General features: G+C 44.2%; 1 long non-coding RNA gene across 1 annotated transcript in view; it reads right to left on the bottom strand.

Moving 5' to 3' along the window:
- Positions 1–14,515: 14,515 nt before the first annotated feature.
- Positions 14,516–19,620, bottom strand: part of LOC132575907 (uncharacterized) — a 37,653-nt gene continuing 32,548 nt past the window's right edge. Inside the window, exons 3-4 of the long non-coding RNA XR_009555711.1 lie at positions 15,692–15,792; positions 14,516–14,691 (exon numbers count right to left, since the gene is read on the bottom strand). This is a non-coding gene — a long non-coding RNA (uncharacterized LOC132575907). The remainder of the gene's footprint in view (positions 14,692–15,691; positions 15,793–19,620) is intronic.

The following is a 19,620-nucleotide window of genomic DNA, read 5'->3' as shown; positions in this document are numbered from 1 at the left end:
GGGTTTGCTGCAGCCAGGTCTGCAGAGCAGACCTTGAGCAGATTGTGTTTTGTATGGCAATGACATTGGCAACTGGGTTTATATTGGTTCCAGGCCAGCAGGGTTTATAGAGTAGATAGATGGATGTAGTGCATTTGGGTCCTATAGAGATTCTCTGGTGTGAAGTTACGTTTGGCTTTGGGTGCCCCAGGAATTGGACAACCTGGTCCAATTTTTTTTTTGGCCTTCTGGGTTTTGTGTGGGACAGTGCCCTGAAGCTGCACAGCAGTTTGGGGGGCTCTCTTCAAAACCCCCTGCTCCCCAGAGCCACTTTTCCTAGGATAATTACAGCGGTGGAAGTGACTCTAATTGGTTTTTTCTCACCATTGGGAACAGTATTCCTTTTGGGGTGCCCACAGATGGGTGCTGTCTTTTTGGGCCAGGGGGATGGCATGTGGGATGTCCCCTGAAGCTGCCCTGCAGTTTTGGGGCCTCTCCCTCAAACCCGTCTCTAGCCAGAGCCACTTTTCCCACAGCAATTATAGTGGAAGAAGTGGCTAATTGGGCTTTCCCCAGCATTGGTGGCAATGGGCCATTTGGGGAGCCCAAAGACAGGGACCCCCAGGCCTAATCTTTTTGGAACTTGGAGGTTTTGTAGGGGAGAGTTCCCCGCAGGTTCCATGCAGTTTTGGGGGCTCTGCCTCAACCCCCCTGCCCCCCCAGTAGCCTCTGATTATGCCCTATGTTGCCATTGATTTCATTGGTCCATAGGGTATAATGGTGGGATAGGAATGGAATGGAAACGCCTGGCCCAATCTTTTTAGGACTTTGGGGGTTTGTAGGGGAGAGTCCCCTGCAGGTCTCCTGCAATTTTGGGGGCTCTCCCTCAAACCCTGTCCCCTCCAGGCGGCTTCCAATATACCCTATTTTGCCTTTGATTTCAATGGCCCATAGGGTATAATGGGGCCATATATTTGGAAATAGCCATATATCTCCAGTATATATGTCTATTCTGAATACCGGTATTCGGAAATATACAGTATTCCGAATATTTTGGCCCCGTATATTTCTGAATCCGATTAATTCAGAATTTTTTTTTTGGCACACCCATAGTGGTGGGTTCTCCTTCCTTGGAGGTTTTTAAACAGAGGCTAGATGCCCATCTGACAGTAATGAAGATCCTGTGAATTTAGGGGGAGGTGTTTGTGAGTTTCATGCATTGTGCAGGGGGTTGGACTAGATGACCCTAGAGGTCCCTTCCAACTCTATGATTCTGTGATTCTATGTTTTGAAATATTTTGTTTGTCACCTTAGGGGCCTTATTTGGGTAGATGAGTGGCATATATATGTTTCAAATAAATAAATGTGGAAATGGCATCCTGAGCACAGCACATGATCTTCATGTATATGCACTTCCATTTCCCATTCAGAGGTGCTACTTATAGAAAGGTAGGGAAGATGAACCTCAAAGTGCAAGCCACTCACACAAACAAAATTTTAAGGTCATGTTTCAAAAAGCCAAAACAGGGAACCAGAGGGCCAGTGTTTTAGCAGAGGCAAACAAAAAGGAGTTTGTTTTTTCTTCAAGATAATCTGTCCTCTTGGGTTCCAATGAGAGAAAAGACACTGTGAGAAGGGACTGATATCTGGATTCAGCACCCTCCCTCCCATGTGTCCTCCTTTTTGCTTTCAGTTGTACCAGGGGTGGAATTTTAGCAGGAGCTCCTTTGCATATTAGGCCACACATTCCTGATGTAGCCAATCCTCTAAGAGCTTACAAAAAAGAGCCTTGTAAGCGCTGGAAGGATTGGCTACATCAGGGGTGTGTGATCTAATATGCAAAGGAGCTCCTGCTAGAATTCCACCCCTGAATTGTACCATATCCCCCAAATACAAGAGCAACATTTCAAAATGCAGGCTGCTATCACATATAGTCTGGCCTTGAATCTGTAAACATATTAGAAGAAGAATTTGGAAAGGAGCGCCCCAGCCATATTTTATGTAATTCATTGAAAATTGGCTCTGAAGCATGCTCATGACATCTAAAAATCAACACTGCTGTTTCACTGCTGGTTAAATTGCAGCAGCCATTTTTACAAAAACTGCAGAAAAGTGTTGCCTTTGTAGGTAGGTGGAAATGGGAACTGAATCTCTACTCTATGCTTCTCTCTTGGCTTTCATGTGGCCACTAGCTTAGATGGCTTTGAAAAGAATTACACAAATTCATGGATAATAGGTGTATCTATGGCTATTAGTTGTCATAGGATCTTCATGTTTAGAAATGGGATACAACTGAGCAGCAGATGCTTGGAAAAAAGAACTGGATACCTTTTTCTATTATATCTATGTTATGAGCATCCTAACGCTATATGACTGATCACAGTTGGAGACAAAATACTGGAATAGTTGGATCTTGCTCTGATCCACCAAGGCAATTCTTAATGCTGTTATGCTTAGAGTAGGCTACAATACTGAAACAACATAAAAATAAGTACTATAGGGTTGCCAATCCCCAGGTGGGGGCAGGGGATCCCCTGGTTTGGAGGCCCTCCCCCCGCTTCAGGGTCGTCAGAAAGCATGGGGAGGGGAGGGAAATGTCTGCTTGGAACTCTATTATTCCCTATGGAGATTTATGCCCATAGAAAATCATGGAGAATTGATCCATGGGTATCTGGATCAATTATCTGGGGGGGGGTATCTGGGGGGCTGTTTTTTGGGGGTAGAGGCACCAAATTTTCAGTATAGCATCTAGTGCCTCCCCCCAAAATACCCCCCAAGTTTCAAAAAGATTGGACCAGGGAGTCCAATTCTATGAGCCCCCAAAGAAGGTGCCCCTATTCTTCATTATTTCCTATGGAAGGAAGGAATTGAAAAGGTGTGCTGTCCCTTTAAATGTGATGGCCAGAACTCCCTTTGGAGTTCAATTATGCTTGTCATAGCCTTGATCTTGACTCCACCCCTAATGGCTCCTGGCTCCATCCCCAAAGTCCCCAGATATTTCTTGAATTGGACTTGGCAACCCTAAAGTACTAACTATATACATTATCATCATAGATGGATCTACTTAATTGACCACACTTCTACTTGAACCTAACTCAGGAATGATTTAATGCACAAGAACTGGCTTTCAGGTTATTTCTTTTTTCTTTAAAAACTTTTAGTTAAAGCATTTGAAAGTGGCATACTAGCAGAAGCAAATGGAATAATGAAGCACTTCCTGTTCCCTCCCATGTTGTCCTTTCTTTGGAGACTGTAGCTCTAGGTGGTGGCTGAGAATCACTGCATCTCTCAGCGTCTTCTAGACCAGGAGCCTAACTGGATGTTACAAACTGTATAAGTTCACCACAAAGACTTACAGCTATACTGTAGCTGCTTGTTCCTGGTGGTTACTCATTAGTAAATGCACAGCAGTTATCAAGGTCTGATTTGGATCAAGATTGCTGCATGTTTACTCATGAGGTGCCACAGGGAAATAACAACTATATTATAGCTGCAAGTTATAAATGCAGTTTGTAACATCTCACCAGTTTCTGGTTTAAAAACCTACCTGGTCTGAAGGGCCTTTGATTGCTACCAAGTGGTTTCTCTTTTAGATATTGTGAGTTGTTTTATGTAGTTTTGTTTTTACACTGTATTGTGAACTGGCTTGGGGACCAATTACGTTTAAAAGGCAGTCAATAGGGTTGTCAGGTCTGTGTTGGAAAATACTTGGAGACTTTGGGGGTGGATCCAGGAGAGGGTGGAGTTTGGGGAGGGGTCTCAGCATGGTACAGTGCCATAGAGTCCACCCTCAAAGTAGCCATTTTCTCCAGGGGAGCTCATCTCTGTCAGCTGGAGATCAGTTGTAAAAGCGGGAGATCTCCAGGCCCCACCTGGAGGCTGGCAACCCTAGAATAATTTTGCAAAAACAAAGAATGTTTAGAAAACTAGATAACTGTATAACCAAAAACACTGCTGGAGCTAACTAGGCCATATGTGTGTGGACGAAACTTTATTGACAATGCTTCTTCAATATGGGATTATTTTTTAAATTTACTGCTCTCTTGGTTGCTGAAAATCAGGCCCCTCACCCCTGCTTGATTTGGCAGAAGCTCAGATCCACTGCCAAGCATGTTGTTTTGGCCTCAGAAATGACAATACGGAAAGAATGGGCTTCAGCTCAGCAACAGAAGGAGGAGTTTGCTCTGGCAAGCTTAGAACTCCACTCAACCAATTCTTAGCTGGAGGGCAGACCCAGGCAGGGGTTGGATGCTGGTACCAATTAGCAGAATGAAACAGAGGTTATTACAGGACAGGCTCTGTTTAACTTAACTGGTAACAGACTGGCTGTGTCAGCTGGAAGGAATCACAGGCAAACAAACTTAATGGCAGCCTGAGGGGAAAGGAGGTAGGGAGAATGGTGCTTTCCCTTTTCCTATAAGCTGGTCATCCCATAAAGTACTAATGCAGCCATTCTGAAAAACACACGCACAGGGGACAGTCAGAAACACTAAAGGCACAACATGGCGTGTGTTTGATCAATATAAAGTTTACGTTACATGAGCCTTGAAGATCCTGGACTTTTGACACAATGTTCCCTGGGCCTTGTTTTGAGCAACAGAGGACCAAAAGCCGAACAGCTGTTCAGCATGGCACCATCTTCTACGTTGCACACAAACCATGTTGTTCTTGGATGTGAATAAAAAACAGGCCCACAGTTGGAGCCTGAATGTAGCTATTAACAGTTCCATGCTATTGGGATCATATTATTTTGATGCAGATGTCTCATTCCTAACTATTATCCTATTGAAGGAATATAGACTAGACTACGCTACACTAGAATAGAATGCCTGCTAATTTTCTTTGGAGAAGAGGATGCCAGAGTTTTATGGTATCTTTCTAATCTATTTGTTTACAGACGTAAATCCTGAGAACAAATAGTGGCAGCCAGAACTGAGTTCCAAAACTGTTTGAAAACAACTAAGCATAGTCCAGAAAGCCCAGGAGATGAGCAAATGCTTTCTGCTGGTTTCTCTTGCAACCCACAATGCAATCAGAAATCTGGCAATGCTTTTTCATCCTTGTTTAGAGATGCCAGACTGAAATGCATATGTAGCTGCTGCTGCTGCTACTTTCTGCTCTGGTGGTCTCTCCTTCCATGTGTTCCTTCATGAGTGATTATTACCAGAGCGACAAACAACGGGAAACCCATTCTAGTGTTTTTAACAGTAGTAATCTCAGTGTAATCCTAAACAGAGTTATGTCCTTCTTAACCTGCTGACTTCAATGGATTTAGACAGCTGTAACTGTTTAAACAGGTGTTTGACAAAAGGGAGCTTGAACTCTCAAAAGCTTATACCCTGAACATTTTGTTGGTCTCTAAGGTGCCACTGAACTTGAATCTGACTGTGCTACTGCAGACCAACATGGTTACCCTCTGAAACTGTTTAAAACTGCATTGTTAATGCATGTGTATATCTGCCATACTGGTCCTCAGAGGGCAAGAAGGACAAAGTACGTAAAGTGATATCTTGGTGTTTCCCACATATTTGGTGATAAATCACCATAGGTCTGTCTGGTGGGGAGATGGTGTTGCTATAAGGATTCTATCCCCCTAACACATTATGCAGAATGTTACTTGTTTGAGACTGTGTAGGGTTGTCAGGTCCGACTCAAGAAATATCTGGGGACTTTGGGGGTGGAGCCAGGAACAAGGTTGTGACAAGCATGATTGAACTCCAAAGGGAATTTGGGCCATCACATTTAAAGGGACAACATGCCTTTTAAATGCCTTTCTTCCATTTGGAAATAATGGGGGTTGGGGCACCATCTTTGGGGGCTCATAGAATTGGACCCCCTGGTCCAATCTTTTTAAAACTTGGAGAGTGTTTTGAGAAAAGGCACCAGATGCTATACTGAAAATTTGTTGCTTCTACCTTAAAAAACAGCATCCCCAGATACTCACAGATTGATTCTTCATTATGCCCTATGGGAACCGGTCTTCATAGGGTATAATGGAGTGCCCAGCAGACATCCCCCCCTGCTTTCTGATGACCCTGAAGTGGGGGAAAGCACCTCCAAACCTGAGGATCCCCTGCCCCCAACTGGGGATTGTGGAAGGAGATTAAAAGCAACACTTCTGTGTAAACTGCCTGAACAGATTTCTTAAAGGGATAAAGACATAAAACATCAAATTAGCAAAATAACTAGTTTCCTTATTAGTTCAACTGTTGAACAGAGAAAACCAATGAAACAAAGCAGTAAACTGGAAGAGGATGCAGCCTACTAAATATCTCAGTCCGTAAGTAGTTCAATAGGTAAGTCCTTTTTTCCCTTTCTCTTTCAGGTCTGACATCCATGTTCCCAGTGTGCTCAAATGTGGTGGACTGCAAACCATGAAGGCAGCATTAATCCATCTGGAAGATTCTTTGGTGTGAAATAATAAAATGAAAGTCCTCTTATGCAAGCTCAAGCTGAACGGGCTTCCCGAACCCAGGAGTTCTGAGCCTTGTTTTCACCCACTGGACTTTCTCCAAGCTTTAATGCATGTCCTAGCACTTCTATCCAATCAAAATTCTTCCCTCTCTCTTACACTTCCTGATTGTAACCTGATTGGGAAGTGTAAGAGAGTGGATTCCTAGATTATCAAGGTAGGGGGCAGGTGAGCTGTGACATCACAGTGTTTATGACACTGCCGTCTCCCAGGCTCCAACCTACAACATTTCCTAGGATTCATAGGCATGGGCCTGGCAAACCTAAGCTGAAAGTGCAGAAATCCCCTGAGTTCTCAGAAACCTTTTGGCGGATCCAAGCCAGTGATCTGTCCGGAGTACAAAAGTTACCATCGTGGTGTGATGCTCAATTCACCTGATTCCCAGTTGGTGCAAAATACCAACTCCAGCATATGTAAGCCAAAATGCCCTCAAAACGAGGTTGGGGAATTGTCAGGTGGGCACCTGGCTCACTCAGGATTGTTTTACCTGTGTACACAGGATTAACACGTCCAGAAAAGTAATGCTTAACAGATTAGGGACTCTAATTAAGTAAAAACAATTAAAATTTATTAAGAAAAATATAGGCTTCCATACAAGATAAAATACTCATCAAAACACACATTCAGTCCTAGGAAACATAGATAGAGAGATAGGGGAACACATCGGTAGACAAACAGGGTGATATTTACCTATTGTAGTCTTCAAGGAAGGCTCTAATGGCAACGAGGAAGTGGGAGAAGGGACCCAAAACTGATCAGGAATCAGGGATGGATCTATGCAGCGGAAGTTGGGATACTGATAGAAGCACACCTGTGGGTAGCTAGTCCACAGATTATAAGGACTCTCTTGAGCCCTTAGGGGATGGGAAGTACAAGGGAGGAGGAAGGTGGTCAGCTGGTGCATGACCTCATGAAAAGGGGAGGTTTCACAGTGACCATAAGGGCTGGACTACTGTGACAATAATAATAATAATAATAATAATAATAATAATAATAATAAATTTTTATTTCTATCCCGCCCTCCCCACCTCGGCAGGCTCAGGGCGGTTAACAACATTTCATAAAAACATACAATGGTTAAAACTTTTACATTTAACAATATAAAACAGTAAATATTAACTTAATAACATTAAAACAATCCAGTAAGTGCAGTTATTCAGCGGTGTGGTCTTAACCGCATTGGCGGGTGCTTAATTGCCGATCTTCTTAACAGTCCAGGTATGCGAGTTTAAAAAGGGCGGTCTTGCAGGCCCTGCGGAACTGGTCAAGGTTCTGCAGGGCCCGCACCTCCTCGGGGAGTCGGTTCCATAGGGTAGGGGCCGCGACTGAAAATGCCCGTACCCTAGTATTCTGATATTTAGTCTCCCTCGGCCCGGGGATGGTCATTAGATTTTTCCCAACTGATCTCAGTGCCCTCTGGGGTTCATATGGGGAGAGACGGTCCCTCAGGTAGGTAGGTCCTCGGCCATATAATAGAAAGTTCATTGGTGGCACGTAATTGGGTGCTTGCTCTTGACCAATGGACTTGCCTGGATCCTGGATACCTGAGAGAACTTTCAGGTTGAAACGGACCAGGGGGAGGCTCCAAAGTGACAGTTGGGGAGAATAATAGAGAGATTACTTGGGTGGGGAGATGCTTAAGACTATTGGACATCTGAAAGGGTGACAATAGAGAGTCAAATCATGGCCTAGGTAACACCCAGTTTGTACAAAGGAACTTGGCTCTGGTTGAAGATGGTCTTCCTCTTCTTCTGTCTTCTCCTGGGCACCATTCTTTGTTAAACAAAGAAAGTGGCGGTTGGACAATTAACCACTCCTGGGGTGGGTAGGTTGCTTGTAGGTCAAAGGTGACATCTGGTGTGTACGTGAGCCGTTCGCTTCACTGGAATGGAATTGAGCCTGGTAGGAAGATGGCTGCGTGGTGTCAGGCCTCCACGGTGGATTCCATGGTCAGAACTTCATAACTGTTCACCTGGATAGCTCCTGGCGGCGCAGTTTCCTTCGCTCCAATGCTGGGATGGACATCATAGGGAATGACGGGAAGCCTTCCGTTCTCCTGGTGGGCACTCTTGTACCGGTGTAGAGTGCCTTTGTAGCGTTATGGCTGATAGTACTGCATAAGTCCCTTTTGCCCCTGGATAGGTGTACCCACACTCCCTGGCCAGACGTGAGCGAGTCACTTCTCCAGGTGCCCTGGCAACCAAGCTGGTAATCCTGATGTTCTATAAGGGGGCTTTTCCTCACACATATTTATTTAATTATCTAATTTAACTAAATTATAATTTAATTAAAGAAAACACAGCAGCCAGGTTGTTAATGGAGCTAACTGTACGGGAGCACACTCAACCTGTGTTGAAAGCCTTACATTGGTTGCCTGTGGCGTTCCGGATTTGCTTCAAGGTGCTGGTTATAACCTTTAAAGCCCTATATGGCTTGGAACCTGTCTACCTTCGGGACCACCTTTCCCCATACGTACCCCAGAGAGCACTACGTTCAGGGTCTCAAAATTTCCTTAAGATCCCTGGACCGAAAGAAGCTCGACTGACCAGCACTAGAGCCAGAGCATTCTCGGTAACAGCCCCCACTTTGTGAAATGCCCTCCCCCAAAACATTAGGGCCCTGTGGGACCTGCCACAGTTCCGCTGGGCCTGTAAGAACCGAACTATTCAAACTCGCCTTTAATGGTTAGGGGGAGGTGGCTATTACCTTCAGCATTGACAATCTCACTGAATGGAAATCAGAAGCTTGCCATCTCGGATTTTTAATATGTATGGAAATGTTTTTATATATCTAATTTTAATATGTTTGTAAATTGCTAATGTTTTAAAACTGTTGTTAGCTGCCCTGAGCCTGTCAGGGGAGGGCAGGACATAAATCTGATAAATTAATAAATAAATTTTCTCTTGTTTACATAATTTATGTACTGCTTTTCCGTTCAAAGAACACCCAAAGCATGCTTCTGGGAAGTCTCAAAGTAGTCAGTTTCAATCACATCCTGATCACCAGTTGCAAGCAAGCAGCTGATTTTTCCATTATTAGTTCAACTTCTTGTGATCCATTAGTAGCTGAACAGAGGGTTTCTGTACTCTTTTCCAAATAGCACAATGGTATTTATGCATGCACACTGCAACCCAGCCTATTGCCACACAACATCTATAATGGAAGACTGGCTGTTTTGGACAAGCCTTTCTAGTTTATACTAGGCAAACAAATGCATCATCAGCAAGGACTGCTCTGATTAGCTGCATTCACATGCTCAAGCACCTGTACACTAGCAAGCACAGCTAATATGCAGCGGGAAACTAGTTATCAAATAGTTTAGGCCATTTGCTGCCAAAATAACAAATCTGGGGATCAGCTCACTGTCCTTGCAGCTACCAAGCCATGTCAATTCAACTGTGGAATATGTTTGCAGCAAATTTTGCTGCATCCCTACATACAATGTAGCATGTATTGGGCAGCAAGACACTGATGCAGCTTTCTTCAGATATGCAGTTGAGCTCCACCACCAAGGCTGGCATCAGCATACCCAAGACTGGGATAGCAGCCAAGACCCAGACCTTCCATCAGAGTCCGCTGCCACTGCCCTTCTTGCCCATGTGATTGTCCTGTCTTATGGCTGAACATGCTGCCAACACTACTAAAGAAAAGGCATGCAAGTGATGCATATAGTTGGGAGCACAAGTGGCAAGAGGGTTTACAGGGGAGGACATGTTGTTGGATAATAGTGGAGAACCACCCAGATGGATGAGCAGGTGCCTGGCAAGGGGTGACATTGAAGGTGGCAGTGGAGAGGGCACCCCTGAGCACTCTTTCCCATGCCCTTCCCCCACTCCAAACTTGGAACTGGCCCTGTACACCACAAACATAATTTGGCAGAAAAGTTATGGTCTCCCTGAAACATAGCCAAGTAAACAGGTGCATTCTATCATTAGCTGAGAAGGCTTTGACATATTCCAGTGGTTCTTGATGCTTCAGTCATTCTGAAGGCCATGCATGCCCCACATCCAAGGAGATCTGTGATAATTTAGCACAATCATGCTGTGCAGAACTTGAAGGCTTTTTACCTTTGCACAGTCACCTACTGCCATGCTAAGTCCTCAAGGATCACTCATAGATCACTGGAATTTGCTTCAGAGTTTATAAAATCTGAAAGAGATTCCTGAAAGGAGATTCCAAACAGAAAATCCAGATTCAGTAACATTTCCAAATAGAGCCAAGTCATTCTATTTAAAAATAGCTGGAATAGTGACTTTGAAGTCATCATGAACTACATTACTAGAGAAGGATGAATACTGAAATTTCCCCAAACCAGCCATTGAGTGCAATTCTATGTCCAGATTAATTTGAGGGTAAGCAATTTTTTTGTGCTGCAGGTGATTGAAACAAAGAGGTTGGAACAGAAACTAGTCTTTCTCCCTTCCTGCTTGTTTATCCTCAGAAGAACCTGGGAGGAGGGTAGCTTAAGCTGAGAAAGGGTGGTCCTGAACTTCCATGGCAGAGATTCATTCCTGGATTTCCCAGATCCTACTCTTGTACTTCAACCACTACACCACATTGGCTCTCAGCTGCAGTCAGTGCTGCACTGAATACCCCTCAGGGTTAATGCACTCATTCTCTCTCTCTCGGCTTGGCTTCGCGAACGAAGATTTATTCAGCCAGAGCTTGATAGCACACATCAGTTCATAAACCTCATCCCCAATTGGATCAGGGGTAGTTTATATTTCATTAATGACCAATGTGGCATCAACTAGCAAGACCTATAGGGTGGGAGAGACTGGCATTACTGCCATCACCCAAAGGCTTCGAGAGGGGAATTCTGGAAATGGCAACAACAATCTGTTCTACCTTTCTTCCAGTGTATATAGAAGGAACACACACACAAGTCACAGTTGATTTATAGCGACCCTGTGGGGTTTTCAAGGCAAGAGACATTCAGAGGTGTTTTGCCACACTGCCTGCCTCTGTATCATGACCCTGGTATTCCTTGGTGGTCTCCTTTCCAAATGTTGGACTATGGTGACCTTACATAGCTTCAGAGATCTGACAAAATCCATGCATTAAATCATATCCTTATTATTATTACAAGACATTGGCATATATAAAAATATAAAGTAGAGGGTCGAGCAGGTTACAGATTAGGAGAGTACAGAATGCATACAGAACAAAATTAGGATTACAAGATATAAACAAGATAACAACATAGTAAAACCTGATACATAGTACTACTTATCAGGACGAGTAACCATAGCTCTGTAAACTTTGCTACTATTTCAGTTGTTTCCGAATCAGAATTAACAAGCAAGAAAAGAACCTTAAAATCATCCGGCGTCTCTAAAATTTGGGCCAATATGGGATATAAAAGATCCCAGCAGGTTGCCAAATAGAGAGGACATTGGAGAAGAACATGGGCGATAGTCTCAACTCAATCCATTTTACAGGGACAGTACCTACTCAAATAGGGAGTCCCTTGAAATCTGCCAGATTAAATGGCTGATGGAAGGGTATTGAATCTGGCCAAGGAAAAGGCTCTGTGCAAATTTGGAGCTAGAAGTGCACAGCTGGAAGATTTACATTTAGAACAATCCCTAAATTTAGGGAGGAACAGGCTAAATCATATCCATACAACAGATTAATTTCTCTGCATTAAATCACACCCACATAACATGCTAACCTTCTATGGATTGCTTGACTTCATTCTGACTATAGCATCCTACTTGTGGAAAAAAGACATGAACTTTTTACTTAAGGCTTCATTCAATTTAGAGAATAATTGGCAGTAGCATCCTAAGCACAGTTAAACTCTAAATCCTTCTCAAATGGACCTAGAAGGGTGTAACTCTGCTTAGGATGGCACTATTAGTCATCCAACAAAGGAAAGTAAAAAAGAAAGAGAGAAAGAAAGAAAGAAAGAAAGAAAGAAAGAAAGAAAGAAAGAAAGAAAGAAAGAAAGAAAGAAAGAAAGAAAGAGTAATCCATCTGCTTCACACAAAATGGGCAATTATTTGACTCATACAGTTGATCACACAGAAACTATAAACTGTACAATTTACTGTAACCACTTTTGCTACAGTCCAACCTCTTAGCAAATCCAGCATTGCCATAATTTTGACATATGATGTCAGACAATGGATAGAGTGTTGAGTTTGGACATGGGAAACCAAGTTCAGATTCCTTCTCAAATATGAAGCTCATGTAGTGAGCATAGTTAAGTCACTGTCTTTGAGTCCCATCTATGTCACAAGGCTCTTATGAGGATAGAGTGGGATAACTCCAGGCATACAAACCCATGCTCCATGAAGGAGACAAGAGAAAATGTCAATAAATAAATATTCCTATAATTGCTAAGGTCCTAGGTCCCCCCCCCAACCCCAATTTGGAAAATTGTAACAGACAGGGCAGGCGCGTGGGGGGTCTGTCACCTGAGGCAGAACCCCAATGCATGCCCCCACAAGTAGCTTTCTCACGCATGTACAAAGCGCGCACACAACATGATGACATCACCAAGATGTAATGTCATCATACCAGATGCTCAGCACATCCCCTCCGCAGCGCTCAGCTGTTTTTTTTGGCTTTAAGGGGACGGGGGCATTCTCCTTACCCCTTAAAGCCAAGTAAAAAACCCAGTCAGTTTCCCTCTGCAGCGCTGGCTGAGTTCAGCAGGCACTGGAAAGGAAAAGCCCCATTTTTTCTTGTCTTTAAGGGATCAGTGGAGGTCTTCCGGGAGATCCCTTAAAGCCAAGAAAAAACCCCGGTTGGTTTCCCTCTGCAGCGCTCACCGCGTTCAGGGCTCGGGGACTCGAGGACAGCATGAGTGGGGAGGAGGCACCCACCCCCCATCCCTGCTGGTAGCTGGCGCCCTAGGCATTCGCCTAGTTTGCCTACTCCCATGCGCTGGCTCTGGTGACAGATGATCTCAGGAGTAAGAGGGCTCACTGAACTTGACTTTTCTTCTGATAGCTGATGCTATGCCAATCACCATCTCCACTCACTGTACATGAATGAGACAACAACTAGCAGTGCCATCCTATGCAGAATTATTTCAGTACCATTGATTTGAATTGGTTTAGGCTGGGGTAACTATGTAGGGTTGTAGTGCATATCCTGATCTAAAAGGGTGTCACACCCCGGGCCCCCCTCCCGGTCTCCCGGTGCAGCCGTTGTCCCTCTATCCCGGGCGGCCCCCCCTTGGGTGCTTTGTGGGTGTTCCCCGGAGGTCTCAGAAACAAGGGTGGGAGCCAGATTACTTCACCACAGGCCCCCGTTCCCCTTCTGGCTGTGCAGCAGCTCCTGTCCCTCTCTCTCTGGAGGCAGCCTCAAAAAGCACCGGCCAGCTTCCTCCCCGACCTCCTGCCTCCCTCCCTTTTATCCTCCCGTCCCAGTCCTTCCCCCCTCCTGGGTTCCACCCCTCCCTGGCTCCACCCCCCTTCAAAGCCCCGGACGCCCGAGAGAGGCGTGCCGGGGCTGGGCTTCCTGGGCATGCCTTGGGCGTCCTGGGCCTCTGCAGCATGCAGGGGTGCTGCGTCTCTCGCCGCCGCGGGTCAGGCGGCTCTCCTTCTCTTTGCCTGGCACTGGGCTTGGCTTCTCCCTCCTGCTCCCTGATGTCTCACTCTGGCCACGCTCCTTGGACCCGGAGACGAGCACGTCGGCTGTGGGGCGTTGCTCGGGCCACCGCCGGGGCTCCGTCGGCCCAGGTGAGCGGCGGGGCCGCCACGGGGGCTTGGGGAGGTGTGGGAAACTCTCGGGGGGGGGGGGAAACGGCTGGCGAGCGTAGGGGGGGTCCCCCTCGCTCAGTCCTCGCCTGGGCTGGGCGGGACAAAGGGCAAAGAGTGACACCTTTAAAGCTAGTGCCACTACTAAGGAATGTTTTTAATGTCTTGGATTTATTTAAATACCCATTCCACAGTCCTGATGTTGGGTCAACATTTTATTTGTAAACAAATAAACAGGGCATCATTCTTGTGGGCCAGAGAGGGCAATGGGTCTGAGAACACACAAAGACAAGACACACATTGTAATGGAGAGAGAAAGAGAGAGAGATTAGTTTAGGAAAGATTCTGATCATAAACATGAAGAATTCACTTTTATTGGTATACTTTTGCTTAAAAATAAACATAGGCATTGTGGTGGTTTGGGCAGGAATCAGAACTAGTACAGTCTTTTGTTGTGTGTGTGGGAGGGAAGGATCTTAAACACATGCTCTGCAAACAACATGAATCCCCCAGATAAAATGTTGTGTCCTGCAAAAGATACAACAGGTTATGCAGTAGTTTATAGGCAGGTAGGGAGAAAGAAAGGAGCTCTTAAAAAAGAAGTGACTTCAGAGGAAAGAGATTTTTAAACAAAGCATTAATAATTATACATTAATCACACTGCGACACTTTGACTTGGAAAAATGACGTAGAGAAGTGTTGGTGGGATGGATATATGCAGCTCTACACTGACGAAACACTGGTATAAACTAGTGCTATAAAATTATGATACAGCCTAGCCCCAAGGCAAACAATTTGCATGTGTCTGATGGTGAATGAGTAGGACTGTTTTTGTGCCTTTCTTAGTGGTACAGCTGCACCCAGGGGAATGAAAAAGGGTCACCACTTTCCACCATGTCCATCAGCAGAGAATATACACTCACCATCTTATCTTGTGTGAGAAAAATTAATCCATTCAGGAGAAAGGCCAAAAGCAGTTTTCTTCTGTCCTATTTGCTGCCCCCTCCCCATCTCATTACCATTTCTGTAAGAGGCAAGGAGGTGGAGTTCAATTGTGACTCAGAGTAGAGAACACACTGAATGGAATTTCTCTCTCCCTCCTTTTCAAAGAAACCAGTCCTCCTTAATCCTCCCAGGGGTGTAGGGAAGATGCTGCACTTTCAACAAATATTTTCAGTGCAGAGTAGAAGCTGACAAATATTTCTGGCTTCCTCAAAGGCTTTATGGGCTGCTTTGAAAGCCCATCAGGAATGTTAGGTTCATTTTGACAGTAACATCTGGTTATAAATTCATGTACAGAACACACATGAAAAGTCCAGGTTAAATCCACTGATACCCACCAAGGCCACTGATGCCTCTAGTTTGCCTTGGAAACTGCATTCCGGTTGTCATATATAAATCTAATTAGAATGACCAAATGGCTGATTTTTTAGTATCTATCCAAATTGTGTGCCAATTTTTACAACAGTCCTGTAAAACAGGTTATTATTGCTATTTTTAAAGGGGGTACTGAAAGACAGTGACTTACCCAAGGCTAAATAAGACTGAGAGAGAATAGGAACCTGAAATGTTCAGATCCAAGTCCTACATTCTATTAAATCCATGAAGATGCACCAGTTACAGCCTTTCCTGGGGGGAAAGAAACGAAAAGATCAGTTATTCATACTCTGGTGACATCCAAGTTAGTTTGCTGCAGTATGCTGTACCATTTAGAAACTTCAACTGCTCAGCAATTACAATCTTTATCAGTGGTCATCTTCTGTAGGCCCTTGCCTACTGAGATTAGGGCTTTTTTTTTTTTTAGTGGCATGCTGTTTATGAAATTCTCTCCTCTTATTTGCCTGCCTGATGCCTACACTAGTGACTTTTAGGTGCCAAGCAGAAGTAGTTTTATTTGCTGTTATTAGGACTCTAACGGTATGTATGTGATAAAAACGGTTACTTTGGCTATGGCTGCTGTTATGTAATTTTATAACATCTTTAAGTCTTGTCTAGTATTTTTCTTGGCTGCCTTAAAATAGCTTTTCATCTCAACAATAGGTGGCAATCTTTATATCCTCTCTTTCAAGGAAGATATAAATATCAAGAGAGCCTAAAGGGTCCAACCAGCTGTCTAGTACCCTGTTTCTAACAATGGCCAGTTTGGTGCTTCTGAAAAGCCCACATACAGTCTTCCTCCATTTTTTGTTCTCCAGCAAGGTGTACTTCCTCTGAACATGGAGGTTTCATCTGCCTCACTTGACTGACTGTTAGCACAGCATCTGGGTAGCATTATCTACACAATTCTGAGAGCTGAGAAAGAAATAAAGCTGCCTCGCCCCCAGATGCCTCACAGTGAGTCATCAACATACTGCATTGTACCTGCATTGATGCATGAAGACACAATGTGTGTGGCAGGTCACTCTCTCAGTTATATTTATGAATGGCTATTCATATGTTATAGTGCCAGGCTGTATTATCACAAAGACCTTTTCCACACAGGTCTGTTTGCTTCTCGTGTGCCGCAGGTCTATTTTTCCCTAGATCAAATTTTGTTTCCGCACTACCGCCTCAACTTTAGTGTGTTGTCCGGAGCAAATGTTTTTGCACTGACTAATCTTTCACAAATTTTGCTCCTTTCCCCCTTTTTCTAGGCGTCTGACTCCACCCCTTTCTTTTTTCTTTTTGGTTGCATGCGTGGTTACGTTATAGCGTAACCAATAGGCACTTTGATCTCTGTCTGCATTCTTATTGGTCATCAGTATTTGGCCGCCACTACTTGAATTTTGGTGGTGGTGGGGATTCTGAAGAAACAAAGTTCAGGGAACGCCATATTTTCTTTACCTTTTATCTCAAGCATGCTCACAAACAGATGTCGGAGTGTGCTTGGAGCAGTAGGCACTTTTTGGAATAATGGCAATATCTTTGTCTTCAACAATCTCTGTGATGATTACTTCCTTGCGCACTCTCTGAGGATGAAAATGCCATGGCCAGAATCTGCATTCCTCCTCTTCAATGAAGACAGTGTTTTCATTGACCAACAAGCTAATCTCCTCGCGTCACAAGCACAGGAGATGGCACGCTCTGGCTGGAAAGATTACTAATAATTACTAATGAACTGGCAGGGGCAGAATGCAGGGAAATGTTAACAAAGCATGACACACCAAAATTTGTACAGCCCAATAAAAAGGAGGAATTTTGAGGGTGAAACAAGAAGCTGGACAGCAACGTGTGTGCTCCATGCACGGTTGGATGAGTCAAAACATTCAAATAAGCAAGATTAAAATTATTTTAAAACATTCACAGGGCGATGCAGAGGCTCAGTGGCAATGAGCAGGAATCAATTTCAAAATAGCATATATCGGAATGATACTGCAGAAGCGGCGGGCAATGGCCCAAAATTACGTTGCAACGCGAAAGGTCTGCAGTCTTTTTTAAAAAAAAATCATGAGGCACCATTGCGGCTCAGCAGCAATGAGCAGCAAGCGATTTCTCAATAACATGGCATTTAATTGGAATGATGCTTCAGAGATGGTCCAAAATTGTGTTGTAACGCAAACAGTATGCAGGTTTTTAAAAAAAGAAGCCCGAGGCACCATTGCAGGCGGTAGCAAGCAAAGCATTCGCAGCGTAATCATATGTGTCATTACGAGTGAGAATGGTGGGCATGAATATCTGCCAAGAGGCGGGCAATCTTCCCCCGAATGTGTGATTTCAGCACACACAGCTGCTGTTTTAAAGAAGGAACAAACAAGGTGATGCCGCAAAAATCAGGGGACCGAAAAATCCGCAGTAAAGGCAGAAAAGAAGGAGCAAATATTTGATCAGGGGCGAAATGTGCAGAACTCTTCACTAAATCCGGCGCACAATCCTGACCTGATATGGAGTAGGAGTCTGTGCGGAAAAGGCCAACGATTGTACCAGCAGTGGCAGGGTGAGAAGGTTCAATCCTTTATTCTGTCTTCAGTCTCAATTTCTGTCTTTTACTAAGCTGTTAGACTCCATCCAGATCTGTTTTGTAATGTGTAGTTTGGCTCTCTGTCACTCAGTTATCCTGTTGCTATGTCCTTGTTCAACTTCCCAAGTGGCAAAACAGGCTGACCCATTACTGTGTATCTCATTTGCAACCTGACCAAAAGACAGAGCCCTGAGGGACTGAGGAAGAAAGGAGTTCATTCTCCATGGTTCACTAGGCTCTTGGCCTCTCTGTGGAGGATATCTGTCAGGCAGGGGGCTAATTAGTGCCAATTGTGGTAGTGTGTCTGTGTGATATATTTAGGTGCTTGGGCACTAGGAGCTGGTCCAAGTCCCCTCCATCTCATTACACAGAAGTTGTGAACAGAAATCAGATGATAATAACTGGGGGTCACTACAAAATGACCCCTGAGGTGAAAGGCTCCATATCCCATTACTGTTTTCCTAATACAAATGCCATGCTTGGTTTCTTCAGGGCTTTGAATTAGAAAATGGTATTGAACTCTTCCAAGGAAGAAAAGGGAGACATGGGGGAGAGTTAATTCTATAGGCCAGTGTTTAACAATATGCATTTCCAGATTCAGATGTGGGAAATGTAATTAAAATCCTCTGTGACTATTAAATGCTTAACTAGTGTTATGTCATTAGGCAGGAATTTACTAATTTCTTTCTTCTACTCTGCATGCTTCAGAGCCATTGCCAGAGCTTAATCCCCTCCTTGTTTTATTATAATATTTAACTCTGAACTCATAACATTTCCATTTTGTTTTCTCTGCAAAGTACTTACTCACTCCCCATTTGAAAATTCTGTGCAGGACACGAGCCAATTCCACTTTCTGTTTTATGTCTACATCTGTGGTTCTTATAGTGCAAGATGGGCCCCCTTAAGGAGGTGGCATATACCTCTAAGGGAGATAATAATGAACGCATTTTGCAAAATTTTGAAACCCCTGACCTAGAAAGAGGGTACCTTTTGGCATTAACATCCTGAATTTGTAATTTATTTTGGTTTGCAGTGGTGGATAATTTCCTGGTACATTGTCACCTCCACCTGCACTCCTCTCAAGCCACCAACAAAATTCTGTTCCTCTTGGCAAGTTGTTCATAACAGTCTCCCTTCCCCTGCTTTGTTTCCACTTTTGCCATTATGATGAATTAGGATTCTCTCTCTCATAAGACTAACTGTTCATGCCTCTTGTTCCTCTTCATCTCTGTTCATTAGGCAGTTTTTGACACTCCAGGATGGTGTTTCCACCTATCATGTACATGGCCTCTGCTTTTCTTCCTCCCTTTTTTGGGGGGTATTTTTGTATTGTGTGTGTGTGCACCTGGAAGTCATGGTAACTTCTGGTGACTGATCCCTACTGGGGGCATGGAGGATATTCAGAGAGGTGGCTGAATAAAGCCTGCCTCTGCTTCCTGACTCCTGGTATTCCAAAGAGGTCTTCAAATACTTGTCCTGAGATCTAACAAGAATGGACTTGCCTGGGCTATTCAGGTCAG

The sequence above is a fragment of the Heteronotia binoei genome, chromosome 1 (assembly GCF_032191835.1).
Source record: "Heteronotia binoei isolate CCM8104 ecotype False Entrance Well chromosome 1, APGP_CSIRO_Hbin_v1, whole genome shotgun sequence".
In the NCBI taxonomy this organism is placed as follows: Eukaryota; Metazoa; Chordata; class Lepidosauria; order Squamata; family Gekkonidae; genus Heteronotia; species Heteronotia binoei.
The sequence above is the reverse complement of the archived record's forward strand: the minus strand, read 5'-3'. Positions and strand labels throughout refer to the sequence as shown.